Source organism: Erinaceus europaeus, chromosome 3 (assembly GCF_950295315.1).
Source record: "Erinaceus europaeus chromosome 3, mEriEur2.1, whole genome shotgun sequence".
Lineage (NCBI taxonomy): Eukaryota > Metazoa > Chordata > Mammalia > Eulipotyphla > Erinaceidae > Erinaceus > Erinaceus europaeus.
This window is the reverse complement of record NC_080164.1, coordinates 97,468,260-97,490,499: the sequence shown is the minus strand read 5'-3', so window position 1 is coordinate 97,490,499 and position 22,240 is coordinate 97,468,260. Positions and strand designations below refer to the sequence as shown.

Genomic DNA, 22,240 nt, shown 5'->3' with positions numbered 1-22,240 from the left:
CATGTGGGACTTCCCATACACAAGCAGACATAGCAACTTGCCCCAACAGATAGGCAGTCTGGAGCTTCAAGAAGAAACTGCCAAGCTCCTGCCACTTATCTCCATTTCAGGATTCCAAGCCAAGACCTAAAGCCCTTCAGAACAGAACTCTCTGTACATTCCACAGCAACTGAAAGGGCTGTTGTCTCCACACAGAAGAATAAAGGCAATTGTGTGTCTCCTCACAGGCCCTCATAACAGGCTGAGGAAGGGAAATATTCCCACCCCATCCTGAGAAGCACAGATGTGGTCCCACGTGAGGTAGGGGCTCTTCAATTGCACAGCTCTCTCTCTCTCTCTCTCTCTCTCACACACACACACACACACACACACACACACACACACACACACACACAAACCACTCCATCCCAAATTAATAGAGCAGGCCGTGAGGACTGCCACAGCTACCAGGAACTGGAACCACTAAGGCCTAGAGGGTCCTTTGATTTATCACAGGTCACAGTACTCTTTTTAGAGTTTATAGCTGGGGTGGGGAAAATAGCATAATGGCTATGCAAAGAGACTCATACCTGAGGCTCCCAAGTCCCAGGTTCAATCCCCCACACCACCATAAACTATAGTTTAGCAGTGCTATGGTAAAAAAATAATAATAATAGAGTTTATATCCCATCCCCACAAGACCATTGGGAGACAACAGAGAAAAATATGTCTTCAAGACATCTGCCTTACCACCCTAAAGGAGGCCCCTCAAACTACAGTTCTCTTTGGACTAGGAGAGGGCTGAGCCTCCACATTGCTGCATGAGATCAGTTGCCTGCAAGAAACAACTCAGGCTGTGGGGTGGGTAGGGTTTTCCATTTGCCATTTTCTCCATCATAACCTCTCCCTTTCAGCTGTTATAATTGGAAACTGAAACTTTGGAGGGTTATAAAGTTTGTTGGGGCCAGGCAGTGGCACACCTGGTTAAGCACACATGTCATCATGCACAAGGGCTGAGGTTTGAGGCCCCACTCCCCAACTGCAGGTGGGACACATTACAAGCGGTGGAGTGGGTCTGCAGGTGTCTCTTTCTCTCTCCCTCTCTATTTCACTCTGCCCTCTCAATTTCTGTCTATCCTATCCAGTTAAAAAAAAAATAGAATAATACACAACGAGTACCACCTCAGCATGCTTCACTTCAGACTGTGTCCAGAGACTTCACGTGTGGAATGACAACCCTTCAGCTTCATTACTCGGGTGAGACCTTTCCTTTCATAGTATTCTCTAATTCCATCCCAGGTGGTTTACTTCCTAACAAAGTCCCAAAACCTAGATATAGACCAGGTCCTGTGAGATAAAGCATATGTTCACACTTATCCATAAACTACTGCAAAATATATACCTGAAAGCAAAAGTACACAATAGTCTGCAGTGAGTAACCCCCAACACTTCATCTGCACTATTCCAGCCTTTAGGTTCATGATTGCTCAACGATTTCTTTGGCTCTGTATGTTAACTCTCTTTTCAGCCACCAGGTTCCAGAAGCCAGCATGATGCCAACCAGACTTCCCTGGACAGACAACCCCACCAATGTGTCCTGGAGCTCCACTTCCCCAGAGCCCCACCCTACTAGGGAAAGAGAGAGACAGGCTGGGAGTATGGATTGACCAGTCAACGCCCATGTTCAGCAGAGAAGCAATTACAGAAGTCAGACCTTCCACCTTCTGCACCCCACAATGACCTTGGGTCCATACTCCCAGAGGGGTAAAGAATAGGAAAGCTATCAGGGCAGGTGATGAGATACGGAGATCTGGTCGTGGGAATTGTGTGGAGTTGTACCCCTCTTATCTTATGGTTTTGTTAATGTCTCCTTTTTTAAATAAATAAAAAAATAGAATAAAAATTTTTTGTTGTTGTTGGAGCTGATGACCAAGATCAACAGGCGAAAGGCAGAGGCAAGCAGTAAGGAACGCTCATATCAGGAGCTGCTGGTGAACCTGAACCCCTGGCTTCCCACCGCCTCATGCAGAAGCTCTACAAATGCATTAAGAAAGCCTTAAATGTTCTACTCTCCGAAGGAAGGTTGGACAACATACTTCACCTACTACCCGAAGAAGATGGGTCTGAAATTAGTGCAACCTAGAATGTTCCTAACCATGACCACAGAATGCGAGCTCAGACCTACAGGGATGTAGAGGTTACATAGGTTCCTGTGCTGAATATAGACCCCAGATCAAACCAGTGGGGTTTACAGTTAACAATATTTATATACTTTCCCCATATTTGGGAGCTACTCTCTTCCCTGATTCAGCTTTCTGTCTTTTTTCCAACTATGACACCGTCTCCCCAGACAATAACCTGGGTCCACCTGCATATTAGATGTCAGGCTCAGGCAAAAATTAGTAAAGTCACAGGCCCCTAGGAATATACCTAAAACAGACCTATGAACTTTTTCCAAAACAGAGATGCCAATCTCCACCTGCAGTATTCATGCTTTTAGGTTCATGATTACTCAACAATTTGTTCTGCTTTATATCTTAACTCATTTTCAGCCACCAGATTCCAGATGATACCATGATGCCAACTCGATTTCCTTGGGCAGAGGACCCCACCATGTGTCTTGGAGCCCCACCTCCCCAGCCACCTGCCCCATTAGGAAAAGAGAGAGACAGGCTGGGAGTATGGACTGACCTGCCAACACCCATGTTCAGCAGTTACAGAAGCCAGACCTTCCACCTTCTTCTGCACCCCACAATGATCCTGGGTCCATACACAAGGACCAGCTCAAGGATCCTGGTTCCAGTCCCCCCTCCCCACTCCTCACTTGCATGAGGGTCACTTCACAAGCCGTGAGCCAGTCCTTGCACTTTGCACCACCTACACTTAACCCACTGTGCTACGGCCTGACTCCCAAGTGTTTATTCTTATGCTATCTCCTACTGTATGTATATCGAGATTAAATAACATGCATGACCTTAGTGCTGTGTGAGGGAGTTGAGAAATCTGAGGGTTATTTCTGGGTCTGCCTGACCGATCAGTTACAATTTGAGCAAGATATTCTCCCTCACAGACCTCACATTTCTTTCTTTCCTTCTTTCTCCCTCACTGTCTTTTTAAATATATATATTTCTGAAATGTATGTGTGTACTACTGTACCTATAACCTGTATCATAAATATCAAATCTTTTTAATTTTTTATTATCTTTACTTACTTATTGGACAGAGACAGTCAGAAATCAAGAGGGAAGGGGGAGATAGAGAGGGAGAGAGACACCTGCAGCACTGCTTCACCACTCAAAGCTTTCCTTCTGCGAGAACCCAGGTCCCTATGCATTGTAACATGTGCACTCTACTAGGTGTGCCACCACTCAACCCCCTCAAATTTCTTGTTTGTGAAACACAGCTGATCCAGCCATGTCTTCAAGGTTTGCCTGTTACAGAATCAGGCAAGACTTTAAAAAACTGGGAGTCGCAGAGGGCTGCACGTGTTGGCTTGCCAGCGCTGTCATGGCGGGTCTGCTGAAAAAGACCACTGGCTGGGTGGGATTGGCTGTGTGTGACACTCCACATCAGAGACTAAAGATATTGTATGCAAAGATTCTGGATGTTCTTGAGCAAATCCCTAAAAACGCAGCATATAGGAAATACACAGAACATATTACAAATGAGAAGCCTAGCATAGCTGAAGTGGAACCAAATGTGAAAAAATTACAAGAACAACTTCAGAGTAGCCAAATAGGAGAGGTGATTGTTCAGGCTGAAAACTAAGTCTGGCAAGAAAAATGGTCCAGTGGAAACCATGGGAGCCTTAGTAGATGAACCTCCTACCAACCAATGGAAGTGGCCAATATGATCATCATAAAATGACTTGTATGCTGAGGAGAAACTGGTATAATTAAATACTCAGTTTTACTAAACGATTTCCAAATTACTGGTATTTTATAATCAAGAAAACAGATTTGAAAGATATCTAGGAGACTTGGGGATTATGGAAATTTTAAATGTTAATCCATTTTTTATTTGTAAGATATTTATCAAAATTATTTCAGTGCCTGAGGAAGTTGCTCAGTTGGGAGAGCATGAGCTTTGCATGTCTGCAGTTCCCAGTGTGACCCCAGCACTGCTTGTACCAGATTGGTACTGTGGCTCGTCTCTTTCTCTGTCTCATGTGAAATATTCTCTCATATGAAGTAAACAAAACAAGTCTTTAAAATTAAAAAAAAAAAATTGGGAGTCAGGCAGTAGCAACAGCGGGTTAAGTGTACATGGCACAAAGCTCAAAGACCATAATAAGGATCCCAGTTTGAGCCTCCAGCTGCAGAGGGGGGGTCCCTTCACAGATGGTGAAGCAGGTCTGCAGGTGTCTATCTTTCTCTCCCCTTTTTTGTCTTCCCCTCCTCTCTCTGCTTCTCTCTGTCCTAACAACGACAACATCAATAACAACAACAATAATAAAAAAGCAAAAGCAACAAAAGAGAAAATAAATAAATATTTTTTAAACTTTTTAAAAAAGACTTTAAAATTATTTTTCATATATATTTTATTTATTTAAGATAGATACAGAGATAAATTGAGAGAGAAGGGACAGATAGACGGGGAGGGAGAGAGACATCTGCAGTTCTGCTTCACCACTCATGAAGCCTCTTCCCTGAAGGAGGGGATTAAACAAAATTTTCACTCCCCTTCTCTGGATGTGTCAGAAGGGTATGTGGTGTGTGTGTGTGTGTTATAGAATCAATACAAGAAATAGATAGATAGATAGACAGACTGATAAACAGACAGAACCAGAACATATGTGCTGCCAGATAGCAAACTCAGGACATCATACTTTCGGGTCCAACACTTTTACCCCTCCACCATCTCCCAGGCCACAAAATACTCATTTTTTTTTCCAGATCACTGCTCAGTTCTGGCTTATGATGGTAATTGAGACCGAACACAAAACTTTGAAGCCTCAAATATGGAAAAAAGTTTTGTTTGGTGTTTTTGCATACCACTGTACTATCTCTGCCACAGCTCTCCCTTCCCCCTCCCCTTTTAAATGCAGTCCCAAAGGCATGCCACTGATATACATTGATCTATGCCATACCACTGAGCCACCTCGAAAGTCCAATTTTCATTCATCTTCTTTTTTTTTTTTTAAAGAATGAGAGAAAGAAAGGCATTGAAGCACTATTCCACCATCCATGGAACTCCCTGGGTACCTAGAATTGAACCTAAGTCTTCATAAATGATAAGTCATGAACCTTACCTGTTAAGCATCCCTGGAGTCTGAATCTTTAAATATTTCATTATCTTTGTTTATTTTTTTTTTTTGAGAGAGACAGTCAGATATTGAGAGTAAAAGGGGAAATAGAGAAAAAAAGAGACAGATACTCTGCTTCATCATTTGTGAAGCTTCTTCCCTGTGGGCATGTTGTTATTTAACTTAAAAAGGGTTTTGGTGGGGGCTGCTGCAGTGTGTGGAAGGATTCACAGTGGGGAGCTGGGATCTGGTTTAAACAGTACAAGGTTTATTAGTGTGAAACAGATAAAAGGCAAAATAAGCAATTATCATCAGGGGTTAAGAGTATGCTAGGTCCATAAAGTCTGAGTACAGTTATCAAAAGTTTAGTCCCATAAGATAAACAATTATCAGCTCTGGTAAAGGTTGCTCATGGCTGTAGAGGGGTCTAAAAGTTTACTGACTAACAGAGTCGCACGTGTTCAGTTCCCAGGAAAAGTAGCCATGGCAGATACCTGGCACACCTCTGTCGAGATGCCTCTGACCAGGAGAAGTAGCAGCAGCCAAAGAGAGCATGACTTCTGGCTGGCTGTACTTTTAAGTCTATTCAGCCCACCTACAACGCTTTGTACACCAGCACAGACTGGATCCACCCACAGCACCACCATGCACCAGCACAGATCACTGCATATTCTGTCGCCAAGGCTGACGTCAGCACTGTGCTGGGACTTCCATCCATGGTCGCTGGTATACTGCATCACCACACAGGTGGAGACTTGGGGCTTGAACCCAGGTCTTTGCACACTGTAGTGTGTGAACTTAACCAGGTGCCCTTTGTATCTTTAAATTAATTGTCCCAATTGCTGTAAAAGAGACAACAAAATGGAGTCACTTGTGCTAAGGTCCAAGTTACCATAAGGAAATTTAGTATCTAACCTAGTTGCAATTTCAGCTTCTCCCAGGAATGTAATCTTAACCAGTTGGTCTGGAATTTCCTGGTCAACATCATCACTATAACCCTCCTGATAAACCCAATGAAAGGTGAACTTTCCTAAAACAATTCCCTTTTTCCTTATCTTGTATGTCTACAAAAATAAATAAACACATAAATAGAGCCTTCATTTTTGTACGTTAGAGCTCCTTTCTATTTGTTATAAGGGGTGTATCATCCCATTTGTTAAGGTTTAAATACAGCCAATTACATCTTTTTTTTTTGAGAGAGAGAGAGAGATACAGAGAGAGACACACACACAGAGAGAAACACCAAAGCACTGCTCAGCTCTGACTTTTGGTGGTGCAGAGGATTGAATTTGGGACTTAGGAGCCTCAGGCATGAGAGTCTATTTGCATAACCATTATACTGTCTGTCTCCCCCCCACACCCCACTAATTACATCTTTAAAGCTACTAGGTTGCATTTTATGTTTTTTTTCTTTTTTATTTAAGAAAGGATTAATTAACAAAATAATAGGGTAGGAGGGGTACAACTCCACACAATTCCCACCACCCAATCTCCATATCCCATCCCCTCCCCTGATAGCTTTCCCATTCTCTATCCCTCTGGGAGCATGGACTCAGGGTCATTGTGGGTTGCAGAAGGTAGAAGGTCTGGCTTCTGTAATTGCTTCCCCGCTGAACATGGGCGTTGACTGGTCAGTCCATACTCCCAGTCTGCCTCTCTCTTTCCCTAGTAGGGTGGGTCTCTGGGGAAGCGGAGCTCCAGGACACATTGGTGGGGTCTTCAGTCCAGGGAAGCCTGGCTGGCATCCTGATGACATCTGGAACCTGATGACTAAAAAGAGAGTTAACATACGAAGCCAAACAAATTGTTGAGCAATCATGGACCCAAAGCTTGGAATAGTGGAGAGGAAGTGTTAGGGGGGTACTCACTGCAAACTCTAGTGTACTTCTGCTTTCAGGTATATATTTTGCACTAGTTTACGGATACGTGTGAACATATGCTCTCTCTCTCACAGAAACTGGTGTATATCTAGGTTTTGGGACTGTGTTAGAAAGTGAACCACCTGAGATGGAATTAGAGTATACTATGAAAGGAAAGGTCCACCCGAGTAATGAAGCTGAAGGGTTGTCATTCCACACGTGAAGTCTCTGGACACAGTCTGAAGTGAAGCATGTTGAGGTGGCAATCGTTGCGTTGGTTAGGTTGTGATTGGCAGATGCAATATTATTTGATATGGATTGGGAGAGGCATACGGGAAAGTGGGCCCTATCCAAGGGTTCCAGGACTGGGGGAAGTAGAGGCTCTCTAGTGGAGATGTGAGGTTCCTGCTGTCTTAGGGTTCAAAAAGACAATCGATAGTTAATGTTATCATCACATTATTTGGTAGTTGGGTTAACTTTGAAAAGTCCTTTTGTTAGGGTTTACTGTACAATACCCAGTATCTTGGATATAGCTGTGCTATTGGTTGCTTCTGATCTACTTGGTCTAGGCTTTTGAGAGAGTCTGCATATCAATTACACAGCCTATATATTAAAAAGATTCAGTTTGTGTTTTGAAAAACTTCAAGACATACAATTAATTTTCCCCCTCTCATATTAATTAACTGGTGATTTATATGACTACATTTTACTAGGAGTGTACATAAACCCCATTCCCACCACCAAAAGACTGTGACCTATCCCTCCCACCCACTCGCACCCCCCCCCCCACTGGCCCAGGAAGCTGCATGTCTACCCCTCACCACAGGGTTTTCACTTTGGTGCCCTACTTACAATTTGGTCAGGTCCTGCTTTTAGTTTCCCTTTCAGATCTTCTTACTCAACTTCTGTTGATGAGTGGGATCATCCCATACTCATCTTATCTTTCTGACCTAGCTCATTTAACATAATTCCTTCTAGCTCTGTCCAAGATGGGTCAGAGAAGGTGGGTTCATTGTTCTTGATAGCTGCATAGTATTCCATTGTGTATATATACCACAGCTTTCTCAGCCACTCATCTGTTGTTGGGCACCTGGGTTGCTTCCAGGTTTTAGCTATGATGAATTGTGCTGCTATGAACATAGGAGTACACACCTCTTTTTGGTTGGGTGTTATGGAGTCCTTGGGGTATAAGCCCAGGAGAGGAATTACTGGATCATATGGAAGGTCCATGTCTAGCCTTCTGAGAGTTTTCCAGACTGCTCTCCACAGAGGCTGTACCAATTTACATTCCCACCAGCAATGTAAAAGGGTTCCTCTGTCCCCACAACCTCTCCAGCATTTGTTGCTGCTGTCCTCTTTGATGTATGCCATTCTTATAGGAGTGAGGTGGTATCTTAGTGTTGTCTTAATTTGCATTTCTCTGACAATCAGTGACCTAAAGCAGTTTTTCATATGTTTGTTAGCCTTTTGGATCTCCTCTGCAGTGAATGTTTTGTTCATATCCTCTGCTCAGTTTTGGATGGGGTCATTTGCTTTTTTGGTGCTAAGTTTGCTGAGCTCTTTATATATTTTGGAGATTAGTTTCTTGTCTGATGTATGGCATGTGAAGATCTTCTCCCATTCTGTGAGGGGTCTCTTTGTTTGTGTGATAGTTTCTTTGGATGTGCAGAAGCTTTTAAATTTGATGTAGTCCCATTGGTTTGTTTCTGCTTTAGTCTTCCTTGCAATTGGGTTTGATTCATCAAAGATGTCCTTGAGGTGTATGTGGGAAAGTGTTTTACCAATGTTTTCCTCTAAGTATTTGATTGTTTATGGTCTGACATCTAGGTCTTTGATCCATTTGGAGTTGATTTTTGTTTCTAGTGAGATAAAGTGGTTCAATTTCATTCTTCTGCATGTTACAACCCAGTTTTCCCAGCACCATTTGTTGCATAACCATTATGCTGTCATCCCCGCCCCCCGCTAATTACATCTTTAAAGCTACTGGGCTGCATTTTATGTTTTTAACCATGGATTCTTGTCTTGCGAGGAGTCTGGAAAATACTGATACTGGTTGGTTGTTAAGGTCCTGCTTTATGTTGTGATGTATAGCTTATATAGATAACTCTTTAGCCAGAAAATGAAGTATGATAATGATTTTGAAAATATGTATGTTTATTAAGTAGTGTTATAGTCCTCTGTTTTCATTTATAGCACATGAGAGACCCATTTTGTACTTCCCTTTGCAATATTAAAAAAAAAAAAACTCCAGTTAGCAAAATAACTCACTTAGTGTACATACATGACCCAGGTTCAAGTCTGGCTCCCAGCACGCTGAAGGAAGCTTAAGTGCTATGGTCTCTCTCTCTCTCTCTCTCTCTCTCTCTCTCTGCATGTCTCACTTTCTCTCTCTGTGTGACACCATCTTCTCTGTCTATATCTTAAAATAAAATGAAAAAATAAATAAAACTAACCCATTATACTTTTATTATTTTATTTTTATTTATGTATTTTGCCTCCAGTGGCTGAGGCTTAGTGCCAACACTACGAATCCACAGCTCCTGTCAGTCATTTTTTTCCTTTTATTTTTTTTCATCATTTTATTTGATAGGATATAGAGAAATTAAGAGGGAAGGGGAGATAAGAGAGGTAGACAGAGAGACACCTACAGACCTGTTTCACCACTTATGAAGCATCCCCCGTACAAGTGAGAACCAGGGGCTCAAACCTGTGTCCTTACACATAGTACTATGTTTGCTTAACTAGGTTCACCACTGCCTGACCCCCCTAATCCATTATCCTTTTGGGGGGGGGGGGGAGTCAGGCACTCTTCACTCCTTCCCATGAAGGTTATGCTTCTTCAAGAGCAGAACAAATATTCCTCAGATACAGGCCACCCCACCCTTCCTGGGTGTGTACTCACTGTCATTCATGGACAAGTTGTCCTCCGTTGCTGTCTTCCTATACCACCCAGCATCCAGCACTGTAGAATCTACTAAATAGTCTCATGTACCTTGTTTGTCATCTATCTCCCTACAGAATGCAAGCTCCTTGAGGGAGAGACTTTGTCTGGTTTGGTCCCAGCGATAGCTTTAGTACTTAGCTGGAATGTAGGGTTTGTGGGATTAGCAAGTGACATGCTTGCTTGATGAAGACGACTAAAGACATTTCCAGGAAAGGCTCCCATGTTTGATTCCTAAGGGACAGTCCCTCTAAGCTCCCGTCAGGCTCCAATCTGCAACTGTGTTCTCAAGCTCTGACACCCGTGACACCAGGGCTGAGTCATCTCTTTGTTTCTGTGTGGCCAGGGCCTTGTGCATGTGTGATTTCACTGCTCAGGGCCAATTGTTCATCTTGATAGACAGGAGGCAGAGAGAGGGAAAGACATCATAGCAACAGTACTAGAACACAGCACCATCCATGTGCCAAGTCTCAAACCTGGGCCCCACACATAGCAAGGCACTCAACCTACCAACCTAGTGAGCTATCTCTCTGGAGACTCTGTGTCTCAGCCTGAGTGGTTAGGCATTACTTGCTCCCATGGGATTCACCCCAGGAATAAAGGCTCCACAGGCCCCTGTCTATCCCTTGGCCTTAGCTCACTCCTTGATACTGGACTCTGACTGCATCCTTTGACTCAACTGCTTTTGGGGGGGAGGTGTCTGTTCGTTGTTGTTGTTGTTTACTGGAACACTGCTGAACTCTGACTTATGGTGGTGCTTGGGAGTACACCCAGGAAGTCTAGAGACTCAGGTACTTTTTTTTCATAGTCATTATGCTACTGAACACCCCCCCCCCCAGCCTCTCTACCTTTTCTCTCTTTTTCCACTGAGATCCAATGAGAACTTTATCTCTCTTACGTCTATGTTTGTCTAATTTCCACCCACACTTCTGAATCTTATACTCAAAATACATTTTCCAGGGGCCAGGTGCTAGCGCACCTTGTTAATCACACATTAAGTACTCAAGGACCCAGGCTCAAGCCCCAGTTCCCCCCTGCAGGGTTAAAGCTTCACAAGTGGTCAAGTCGGACTATAGGTGTCTCTCTGACTCTTTCCTTCTCTATCTCCCCTCCCTTCTCAATTTCCCTCTGTCTCTATCCTATAATAAAAAATATATATATATATTTTTTTTTTAAATTTAATTTAATTTAAAAATTAAGGGGTGGGTGGTAGTGCATCTGGTTGACTGCACATGTTACAATGCACAGGGCCCAGGTTCAAGTCCCTGGTCCCCACCTGCAGTTGGGGAAGCTTTGCAAGTGATGAAGCAGTGCTGCAGGTGTCTCTCTGACTCTCTCCCTCTCTACCCCCCCTTTCCCTCTCAATTTCTGACTATCTCTATCCAATAAAGAAAGATAATAAAAGAATTGGCTAGTAGGATAGGTGACGTCAGGCACAGATGCCGGATCTGCTGCGGGAGTGTGGAAGAAGCCATGAATTTTGTCTGGAAAGTGTCTTTGAGCTCACAGAGTAGACACCATGAGCAAGGCACATCCTCCCTAATTGAAAACATTTATGGACAATAAGTTGTCATTAAAATTAAATGGCAGTAGCCATGTCCAAGGTTATGTAAGAATTTTACCAGTTTATGAATTTTGTGATAGATGAATGTGTGGGGATGGCAACTAGTGGGCAATAGAACAATATTGGAATGGTGGTGATACATGGAAATAGCATCATCATGGTAGAAGCCTTGGAAGGAGTATGAACACAATGACTGTTCAACAAGAAGACTATTCACCACATTCCCAGAATATTACTGTGTTGAGATAATTTTCCACCAACACTACAGTGATTTCTATACACATAAACCTTGTACAACTTACCTCTTCAAAGCCCATTTCAAATAAACATTCAACAGCTCCTCTAACAGGCAAAAGTCTAGTAGAAAAAGCAGTGTTTCTGATCCGGATAGATCTATATTTTTCATCATTAGGGTTTCTGTAGGAAAGAGAAATTTGATTATGTACAGCAGTTTACATATTCAGTGGCTTTGCATCCCTTTGAACACTTTCTGTTGACTGTATTCCTTTTTGTCTCCAAGGGTTATAGAAAAAAAAAGAAGACTATTCAATATGTCCACTCTTCCACTGCATCTTTCCAAATTTGATATAAAAATTAGGTTATGTACATTTTCTTTTTCTTTTTTTATTTCTTTATTGGGGAATTAATGTTTTATATTTGACAGTAAATACAATAGGTTGTACATGCATAACATTTCCCAGTTTTCCATATAACAATACAACCCCCACTAGGCCCTCTGTCATCCTTTTTGGACCTGTGTTCTCCCACACACACACACCAACCCACCCCAGAGGCTTTTACTTTGGTGCAATACGCCAATTCCAATTCAGATTCTACTTGTGTTTTCTCTTCTGATCTTGCTTTTCAACTTCTGCCTGAGAGTGAGATCATCCCATATTCATCCTTCTGTTTCTCACTTATTTCACTTAACATGAATTTTTCAAGGTCCATCCAAGATCAGCTGAAAACGGTGAAGTCACCATTTAATAGCTGAGTAATATTCCATTGTGTATATATACCACAACTTGCTCAGTCACTCATCTGTTGTTGGACACCTGGGTTGCTTCCAGGTTTTGCCTATTACAAATTGTGCTGCTAAGAACATATGTGTACAAAGATCTTTTTGGATGGGTGTGTTGGGTTCCTTAGGCTATATCCCCAGGAGAGGAATGGTAGGATCACAGAGTAGGTCCATTTCTAGCTTTCTGTGAGTTCTCCACAGAGGCTGGACCAATTGACATTCCCATCAGCAGTGGAGGAGAGTTCCTTTGAAAACACGACCTCTCCAGCATGCTGCTGTTACCTTTTCTGATGTGTGACATTCTCACAGGAGTAAAGTGGTATCTCATTGTTGTCTTTATTTGCATTTTTCTGACAATCAAAGACTTGGAGCATTTTTCATGTGTTTATCAGTCTTTTGGATCTCTTCTGTGGTAAATATTCTGTCCATGTCCTCTCCCCATTTTTGGATGGGGTCATTTGTTTTCTTGTTCTTGAGTTTGGCAAGCTCTTTATATATTTTGGTTATTAGCCCCTTATCTGCTGTATGGCATGTAAAGATCATCTCCCATTCTGTGAGGAGTCTCTTTGTTTGGGTAGTGGTTTCTTTTGCTGTGCAGAAGCTTTTTAATTAGATGTAGTCCCATAGGTTTATGTTTGCCTTAGATTTCTTTGTAATTGGATTTGTTTCATTGAAGATGGCTTTAAAATTTATGAGGAAAAGAGTTCTTTCAATATTTTCCTCTAAGTATCTGATAGTTTCTGGTCTAACATTCAAATCCTTGATCCACTTGGAATTTACTTCTGTCTTTGGTGAAATATAGTGGTTCAGTTTCATTCTTCTGCATGTTTCAACCCATTTTTTCCATCACCATTTGTTGAAGAGACTCTGCTTTCCTTATTGAATAGTCTGGGCATTTTTGTCAAAGATTAGATGTCCATAGATGTGGGGACTTACTTCTGGGCTCTTAATTCTATTCCACTGGTCAGTGTGTCTATTCATGTTCTAGTACCAAGCAGTTTTGATGACAGTGGCCCAATAATACAATTTGAGATATGGGAGTGTGATGCCTCCAGTTCTGTTCCTTCTTCTCAAGATTGTTTTTGGCAATTCTAGGTATTTTCTGGTTCCAGTAAACATTTGTAGCATTTAATCTATTCTCAAAAAAATGTGGCTGGGATCTTGATGGGGATAGCATTAAATTTGTAGATGGCTCTGGGTAGTATATTCATTTTGATAATGTGAATTCTTCCAACCCATGAACATGGAATATTTTTCCACTTCTTTGTGTCTTTTTCAATTTCCTTGAGTAATGACTCATAATTTTCAGTATACAGGTCTTTCACTTCTTTGGTTAGGTTTATTCCCAGATATTTTATTGTTTTTGTTACTATAGTAAAAGGAATTAATTTCTGGAATTCAGCTTCTTCTAACTTAAGTGTCTGCATAGAGGAATGCCACTGACTTCTGAATGTTAATTTTGTAGCCTGACACCTTACCATATTACCTTTCCATTCTAAATATGATGTGTCTTGGTGTCTTTAAGTCTGGGTTAATTCTGTTTGGGACCCTCTGGGCTTCTTGAGCCTTTATGTCTTTTATCTTGTCTAGACTAGAGAAGTTCTCAGCTATTATGTCTTGAAGAATGCTTTATTCCCCTCCCTCTCTTTCTTCCTCTGGTAAGCCAATAATATGTATATTATTTCTTTTGAGATCATCCCACAGGTTTCTGTCTTCAGTATCTCTTAATCTCTTTTTGAGACCTCTTACTTCTTTGTTAGTTGTCTCTAATTCATCCTCGATCTTGCTAATTCTGTTTTTAGCCTCTTTTATTCTATTCTCTCTCCCCTCTACTGTTTTCTGGAGTTCATCTATTTTGTGACACTGTTCTGATACTCTTTTAGCTTGTTCAGCTAGTTGTGTTCTTAGCTCAGCTATTTCAGCTTTCAGCTCTCTAATAACCTCGAGATAATTAGTGTTTTCTTCCCGAGTCTCATTTGTTGTTTCTGCATTTCTGATGACAATTCTTTCAAACTCTTTACTCACTCCTGGATTATTTCTTTAACTAGTTTTTGGATGTTGACTTCATTATTTTGTGCTTCAACCTTTGGGGGGCTTTTAGCTGGACTCTTGTCCTGGTTCATTTCTCCAATATTTCTTCTTGTTGGTTTAACTATTTTATATAGTATGTTATGAGGTCCTTCTCTCAGTACTTTTCAAATTACTGCCTCGATTGACTTGTGTCTAAGTAAGGTAATTAAAGGGTTCACAGATGTGGAAATTGACAGTTGTTTCAATATTATTTTAATCCCTGAGTTGGAGCTCAGTGGCTTAAAAGCCTCTTTTATTCTTTTTCTTCCCTGTAGGCAATGGAAGCCTGAGGGCCTTTAAACTATAAGTAGGCTTCTTCGCTTAATCACTGACTCCTGACCAAGAGATAAAGCAGGGTGGGGGAGAGATAATCCAGTGGTTATGCAAAGAGACTCTCACAGCCCCACCACTAGGCCACCGAGGTATAGATCTTATCCTGAGTTTCCTTGTTAGTTTTCTGTCCCCTGGTATCAGCACAGGGCCTCCCCTCTGCTGCTCCATATTCTGAGGGCAGTAACAATGGAGACTCATAGTTGCATTTGGTGAGTCTTCTCCTCCCTTCAGCCGTCTTTTTGTTGGTGAAGCAAACTGGAGGTGGTGTCTTAACGGTAAACTGCCAGACTGTTACCAGCCACTTAATCTCTCCCTAGTCTCCTCTCTGTCCATGAGCCACACGTGTTTGCACTCACCGGTGATTTAGTGGGTTCTTGAAGTTGTTCTAGCCCTGTCTTGTTGTGGTCCTGGATGGTCTCCTTTGGCATTCCTAGTTGATCCGGGGGAAGAGAGGAGAGAAACACAGCTACTGCTGCTCCGTAGCCCTGCCTCCGGAAGTCCTACATTTTTCTTACTGAGTTTTGTTAAATAAACTTTTGTAATAGTAAAAAAAAAAAAAAGACAACAAAAAATTTAAAAAGAACATTAAGGGGGGGGGTGGGTAGCAATGCAGTGGGTGAAGCGCACATGGTACAAAGCGCAAGGATCCCTCCAGCCCCCAGCTCCCCACCTGCAGGGGGTCACTTCACAAGTGGTGAAGTAGGGTGTGCAGGTGTCTATCTTTCTCTCTCCCTCTCTGTCTTCCCCTCCTCTCTCCATTTCTCTCTGTCCTATTCAACAATGAGAGCAACAACAACAATAACAACAACAACAACAACGATAAACAACAAGGGCAAAAGGGAAAAAATAGCCTCCGGGAGCAGTGGGTTTGTAGTGCAGGCACTGAGGCCCAGCAGTAATCCTGGAGGCAAAAAAGAAGAAGAAGAAGAAGAAGAAGAAGAAGAAGAAGAAGAAGAAGAAGAAGAAGAAGAAGAAGAAGAAGAAGAAGAAGAAGATTAAGTACATTTTTCATATTAAAAAGAGGAAAAGTGGTTCGAGCCCCCGGCTCCCCACCTGCAGGGGAGTCGCTTCACGGGCTGTGAAGCAGGTCTGCAGGTGTCTGTCTTTCTCTCCCCTCTCTCTCTGTCTTCCCCTCCTCTCTCCATTTCTCTCTATCCTATCCAACAACGAACAACATCAACAATGGCAACAATAATAACCACAATGAGGCTACAACAACAAGGGCAACAAAAGAGGAAAAAAATGGCCTCCAGGAGCGGTGGATTCATGGTGCAGGCACCGAGCCCAGCAATAACCCTGGAGGAAAAAAAAAAAAAAAAAAGAGGAAAAGTAAAAGTGATGGGTACTAGAACTCATCCCTCACCTAGGAGGATAAAACAAAAGAAAGTCACAAGAGGTAGCTCTAAGCAGCGGCCATTAACTTGAATACCTGGTGCTGGGGCTCAGGGAAACTTGATGTTCATGTCTCCCTTCTGTGAGTCTTTGATCAAAATTTGACATCTGGATGCTTACTACTAAGTGGGCATTTGAATTAGAGGACAAGATGCCTACGGCCATGCCACCCTGACACACTCAATCTTGTCTGAAATAGAGGACAAGAATAGCCATGCATGGGGGTTGGGCGGTAGCACAGCGGTTAAACAAACAGGATGCAAAGCTCAAGGACCAGCCTAAGGATCCTGGTTCAAGACCCCAGCTCCCCACCTGCAGGGGGGGTCACTTCACAAGCAGTGAAACAGGTCCACAGGTGTCTTTATCTCCCCCTCTCTGTCTTCTCCTCCTCTCTGTATTTCTCTCTGTCCTATCCAACAACAACAACAATAACAACAATACAACAACAGCAACAAAATGGAGAAAATGGCCTCCAGGAGCAGTGGATTCATAGTGCAGGCACTGAGCCCCAGTGATAACCTGGAGGTAATAATAATCATAATCATACATGCTCACTGCAGAAAGCTTAGAATATTAACAGGTAAACAGAAAGAACAGTTGTGACTGATATATCACATGCTTAAATTATCAGTGCCAGGTAAGCTCTATATGCCTTTATATTTATGAGCTTATCAAAACTCTCAACAACTTGTAGAAGCAAAATGTTTCCATGTTTCCAAGGCCAAGAGAGATTTTCCATAGTGTAATCAGTAAAAACAAAACAAAAATCCCCACAAAAAAGAGCAGGCTCATTTGTAATCTGGGAAGTGGCACAGTGGATGAAATGTTAGCTTCTGGAACATAGGGACCCAAATTTGCCCCCCAGTATCATATATGCTAGAGTGATGCTCTTATTCCTTCTTTTCTCCTCCTTTCTCTGTCTCATAAATGAATGAATGAAATAATAAAGAGAAAGCTCAACCTGGACTAGCTGTGGAACCGAAAATAATAAAACCTTAATTATTACCTGCCAATGGGGACTTCAGGTGTTTCTCTGTCTCTCTCTCCCTCTCTGTTACCCCATTCCCTCTTGATTTCTGGCTGTATATATCAAGTAAATAAATAAATAAAATTTAAAAATTAGAGGGAGGGGAGAGAGAAGGGCCTGCTGACAACTTGATCTTAGATTGCTGAGCTCCAGAACTGTGAGAAAATAATTTCCAGTTTTTTTTATTATTTTATTATATTTTTTTATTGGATAGACAGCCAGAAGTTGAGAGGGAAGGAGGAGATAGAGAGGGAGTGAGACAGAGAGACACCTGCAGCCCTGCTTCATCACTTGCAAAGCTTTCCCCTTGCAGGTGGGGACCGGGGGCTCAAACCTGGGTCCTTGCACATTGTAACATGTGCACTCAACCAGGTGTGCCACCTCCTGGCCCCAATTTCTGTTGTTTTAAGCCATCCTGTTTGTGATCATTTGTTATGGCAGTGGCACATCTGCTTAAGGAGCACACACACCACTTGTGAAGTTTCTTCCCTGCAGGTGAGGACCAACAGCTTGAATCCAGATCCTTGCACACTGTGATGTCTGTGCCTTAACCAGGTGTGCCACTGCCTGGCCTGGCCATGTTCTCTCCAATGGCTCAGAGGGGAAGCCCTTTCTTGCCTCCTCCAGCTCCTGCTGGCTCCAAATGTCAACTGCTGCAACGAAGAAGCTGATACAGTTAGCATACCTACCTACTCTAGTCTGCTCACAATGGAAAAACTTTCTTTTCCTTTTTTTTTTTCCTCCAGGGCTGTCACTGGGGCTCGGCACCTGCACTACAAATCTACTGCTCCTGGAAGCTATTTTTTCCTTTTTATTGCCTTTGTTGTTCATCGTTGTTGTTCATCGTTGTTGTTATTGTTGTTGTTATTGCTCTCGTTGTTGGATAGGACAGAGAGAAATCAAGAAAGGAAGACCCACCAGGAAAATGCAGGAAAATACAGTATCATCATATCCTTAAAATAATTACATCTTCAAGAGTCTCCAGATAAGGTCACCTACACAGGTTCATCTGGGCAGGAATTCTTACAGAGCAAGGTTGGAGATGAGAGCTGCAGGGTTACTGACACAGAACCGGAGACCCCACCCCTCCCCTTTCTTTATAGCAAGATGAGTTTGGACAAGTCCCTTGAAAGCCCACATCTCTTGTGGGAATAGTAAGTTTTCTGCAATTCTACATGAGGTAAAGTATACAAGACCACTAGATAGTTTGACTGTTGTATCGCAGACAGTTACTAAAATGACCAAAGGCAAAAATAATGTGTAGAGAACATGTTTACTATGTCCAAAGAGCATCTGATGACTGGAGATTGTAAGAATACAAACAGAGCAACCAGCACTGAAAGTGCCCCCAGGAAACAGGGCTAGGTAAATGCATACTGACTGAAATATTGGCCTGACATGCAAACCCAGTCCACTGTGATTTTTTTAAAATATTTTTAACCATCTTTATTTATTTACTGGATAGAGACAGCCAGAAACCAAGAGGGGAGGGAGTGATAGATAGAGAGAGACAGAGACATCTACAGCCCTGCTTCACCACTTGTGAAGCTTCCCCCCTGCAGGTAGGGATCAGGGGCTTGAACCTGGGTCCTTGTACATTATAATATGTGCACTCAACAAGGTAGATGCAGCACCATCTGGTACCTGATGTGACTTTTTTTTTTAATTGTCTTTATCTATCTGATAGAGATAGTTAGAAATCAAGAGGACAGGGGATATAGATAGGGAGAAAGAGAGACATCTGCAGCCCTGCTTCACCACTTGTGAGGCTTTCCCTCTGCAGGTGGAGACCAGGGGCTTGAACCCGGGTCCTTACGCATTGTAATGTGCACTCAACCAGGTGCACCACCACCTGATCCCCTAATGTGACTTTTTAATAAAGATTTTACTTATTTATTAGAGAGAGAGATAAAGAGAGCACGTGAGTCAGTCAGAACCAGAGCATCACTCAGGCATGTGTGATGTGGGGGAATGAACTCAGGACCTCACGTTTGCAAGTCTGGTACTCTAGCCACTGCACAATCTCCCAAGCCTAATGTGACTTTTTTTTATCTTTTAAGTTTGTTTGTTTAACTAAGCATTGCTCAACTTTGGTTTATGGTGCTGCTGGGGATTGAACCTGGGACTTTGGAGTCTCAGACATGAAAGTTTATTTGTATAACCACTATGATATCTCCCCAGGCCTTTTCCTTTTTTCTTTTATTAGAGCACTGCTCAGCACTGGTTTGTGGAGGTGCTAGGGATTGAACCTAGAATCTCAGAGCCACAGGCACAGAATTTATTTGCATAATCACTATGCTATCTCCCCAACACTCTAGTATGACTTTGATTGGGAGGGAGGCTGAATTCCTGAGGGTGAAGCTGAGTTAGAGCTGGACTTAGGGAAGCCTGGGTTCTGCGATACCCACTTTTCATCTGAACCAGTGGGACCATTCCTAGAAGGGATTGAGTTGTGTTCTGGTCTGGCAGACTTTGACTAGAGGCTGCTTGAAGTTGGGATAAGAGGAATCAGTTGAAAAACAGGAGAGGGTGAACCAATCAACCCTGAGAAAAGAAATCAAACCACTCATTGGCCAACCTCATGTCAAGCCACTTTATTGGCCCACTGCCAGGTGATTTTTAACAGTCAGCTTCTGCAACAGGAAGAAAAAAGTACTTTATTTCTTTTGGGTTTCAACCAGCTCTTAAAACAATGTTGTTCCTGTTTCAGACAGTGATACCTTGAAATGACCTGCCCATCCCTGCAGCTTCTCATGCACAGTCAATAAATAATCTATCAACTAACATTCTTGAAACATTCCTGAATATTCCATGCTGGGTAGAGCCTCTGAAGTGGCTTGTAACCCTGACTCTGTCCTCAGTTTCTCATCTAGACAGTGTTGAGGTCACCTTGAAGCTCACCATGGGCAAAAGGGGAAAAAAAAATCCAGAAATGCCCTTCTCAGTGTCAGCCTCAGCATGGTAGCATTTTGCTGATGACTGACATTTGCCCGTGTTTATATATGGGACTTGCGCATGATGCTACCGAAATTCACCTGTGCTTGCACATTCTCTGAGAAAGAGAACGCAGGGATGATTAATGATTTCCTGCCTAGGGTCTACGCTAGTCACCAACACCTGGGTGGGAAGGCTCACTGTTCCCACTATGCAGTGCGGGAGTACAGCTCCAAGGGTTGGTACAGAGCTGGGACTGGAGCAGAGGATGGCGCTGAGAGAGTGTGTGCCATGAACGAGTTATGGGGAAGCCAGGTGGCTAGGCAGGTTCCAGCCTGAAGGACCTTGGGTGCTGGCTGAGGAATAAAATGGGACTTTCTCCTGGGAGCTCCAGGGAGCCACTAGAGGACAGCAGCAGAGTCAGCTGATGAAATCTGCAGGAAAGCTTTCTGGAAAGCAGCTGTGCGAGGGTGGAAAAGGAGGGCTTGCAGAAAGACCAGAAGAGAAGACACTGGAAGGGCACATCTGTGGTTCTTCCCTTCACATACACACGGATGTACTGGACTGTGGATTCCAATAAAACATTTTAGTAGCCCAACTAAAAATGGCATACCTAAGCCAGTGGCACCTATATTCATTTGAATAATAATAAGAAGAATATGAGGGTAGGTAGCATAATGGTTATGCAAAGAGACTCTCATGCCTGAGGTTCCAAAATCTCTGGTTCAATCCCCTGCACTACCATAAGCCAGAGCTGAGCAGTGCTCTGGTAAAATAATAATAATAATAATCTTGCACAACGTTAAAAAAAAAAAGCTGATTAAACTAATTTTGTGCAGCAGGTCGCACACACAGCCCTGGCAAGCGGCAGCTATGGAGACAAGATTGAAAATATTTGCCTTCCTGACAGGACGCAGGGGGGAGGGGGTGGGGGGGTGGGGGGGGATGGATCACAAGGCTTTAGATTTAGTCAGATAAGTCTGAATTCAGCCTAGTCCATCCATTCACCAGCCAGGGGGCCTTGAAAACATCACTAAATTTTTCTCTGATCCGCTTAGCGTCCATCCTCGCTCTCTTGTGTGATTATGGAATTAAAGTATTTAAAGTACCCAGCACACCCACAGTGCTCAGAAATACTTGCACCTGGTTGCTCCAAGTTGCTGTCCATGAGCCTATGCCTCCCTGTGGTACAACACTGCCCTCTGGTGGCATACTTGGGGGATTACAGCTCTGCCAAGTGCCAGGGCTCGTGTCCTACCCCACATAGTGTTGACAAGAACTTAAGAGTTGACAAGGACTCAGATGCCCCTAGCATGGACTTCTCATAAGAACATAAATCTGAGTTTGGTCAGCAATATTTATGTTTATGGGGAGTCGAGCTGTAGCGCAGCAGGTTAAGCACACGTGGCATAAGAATCCCGGTTGAGCCCCTGGCTCCCCACCTGCAGGGGGAGTGGCTTTACAAGTGGTGAAGCAGGTCTGCAGGTGTCCATCTATTTCTCTCCCCTTCTCTGTCTCTGCAGGTGTCCATCTATTTCTCTCCCCTTCTCTGTCTTCCCCTCCTCTCTCTACTTCTCTCTGTCCTATCCAACAACAACAACAATGACAATAACAATAATAACAACAACGATAAAGAACAAGGGCAATAAAAGGGAATAAATAAATAAATGTTTATAAAAAAAGATTTATGGGAATCAGCAGTAGCGCAGCGAGTTAAGCGCAGGTGGCACAAAGCACAAGGATCGGGGTAAGGATCCCGGTTCGAGCCCCCCAGCTCCCCACCTGCAGGGGAGTCGCTTCACAAACGGTGAAGCACATCTACAGCTGTCTTTCTCTCCCCCTCTCTGTCTTCCCCTCGTCTCTCCATTCCTCTCT

At 43.0% G+C, this 22,240-nt stretch overlaps 1 long non-coding RNA gene and 2 pseudogenes across 2 annotated transcripts in view; 2 read left to right on the top strand and 1 right to left on the bottom strand.

Moving 5' to 3' along the window:
* The first annotated feature begins 3,386 nt into the window (after positions 1 to 3,386).
* Positions 3,387 to 4,118, top strand: LOC103123604 (NADH dehydrogenase [ubiquinone] 1 alpha subcomplex subunit 5-like; annotated as a pseudogene).
* Positions 4,119 to 5,470: 1,352 nt separating this feature from the next.
* The window catches only part of LOC132537515 (uncharacterized), a 53,524-nt gene continuing 36,754 nt past the window's right edge, over positions 5,471 to 22,240 (bottom strand). For both annotated transcript variants that reach the window (XR_009548982.1, XR_009548981.1), the window contains 2 exons: positions 15,369 to 15,442; positions 5,471 to 6,066 (listed from right to left, as the gene is read on the bottom strand). This is a non-coding gene — a long non-coding RNA (uncharacterized LOC132537515). The remainder of the gene's footprint in view (positions 6,067 to 15,368; positions 15,443 to 22,240) is intronic.
* Positions 11,544 to 11,772, top strand: LOC107523140 (small nuclear ribonucleoprotein G-like; annotated as a pseudogene).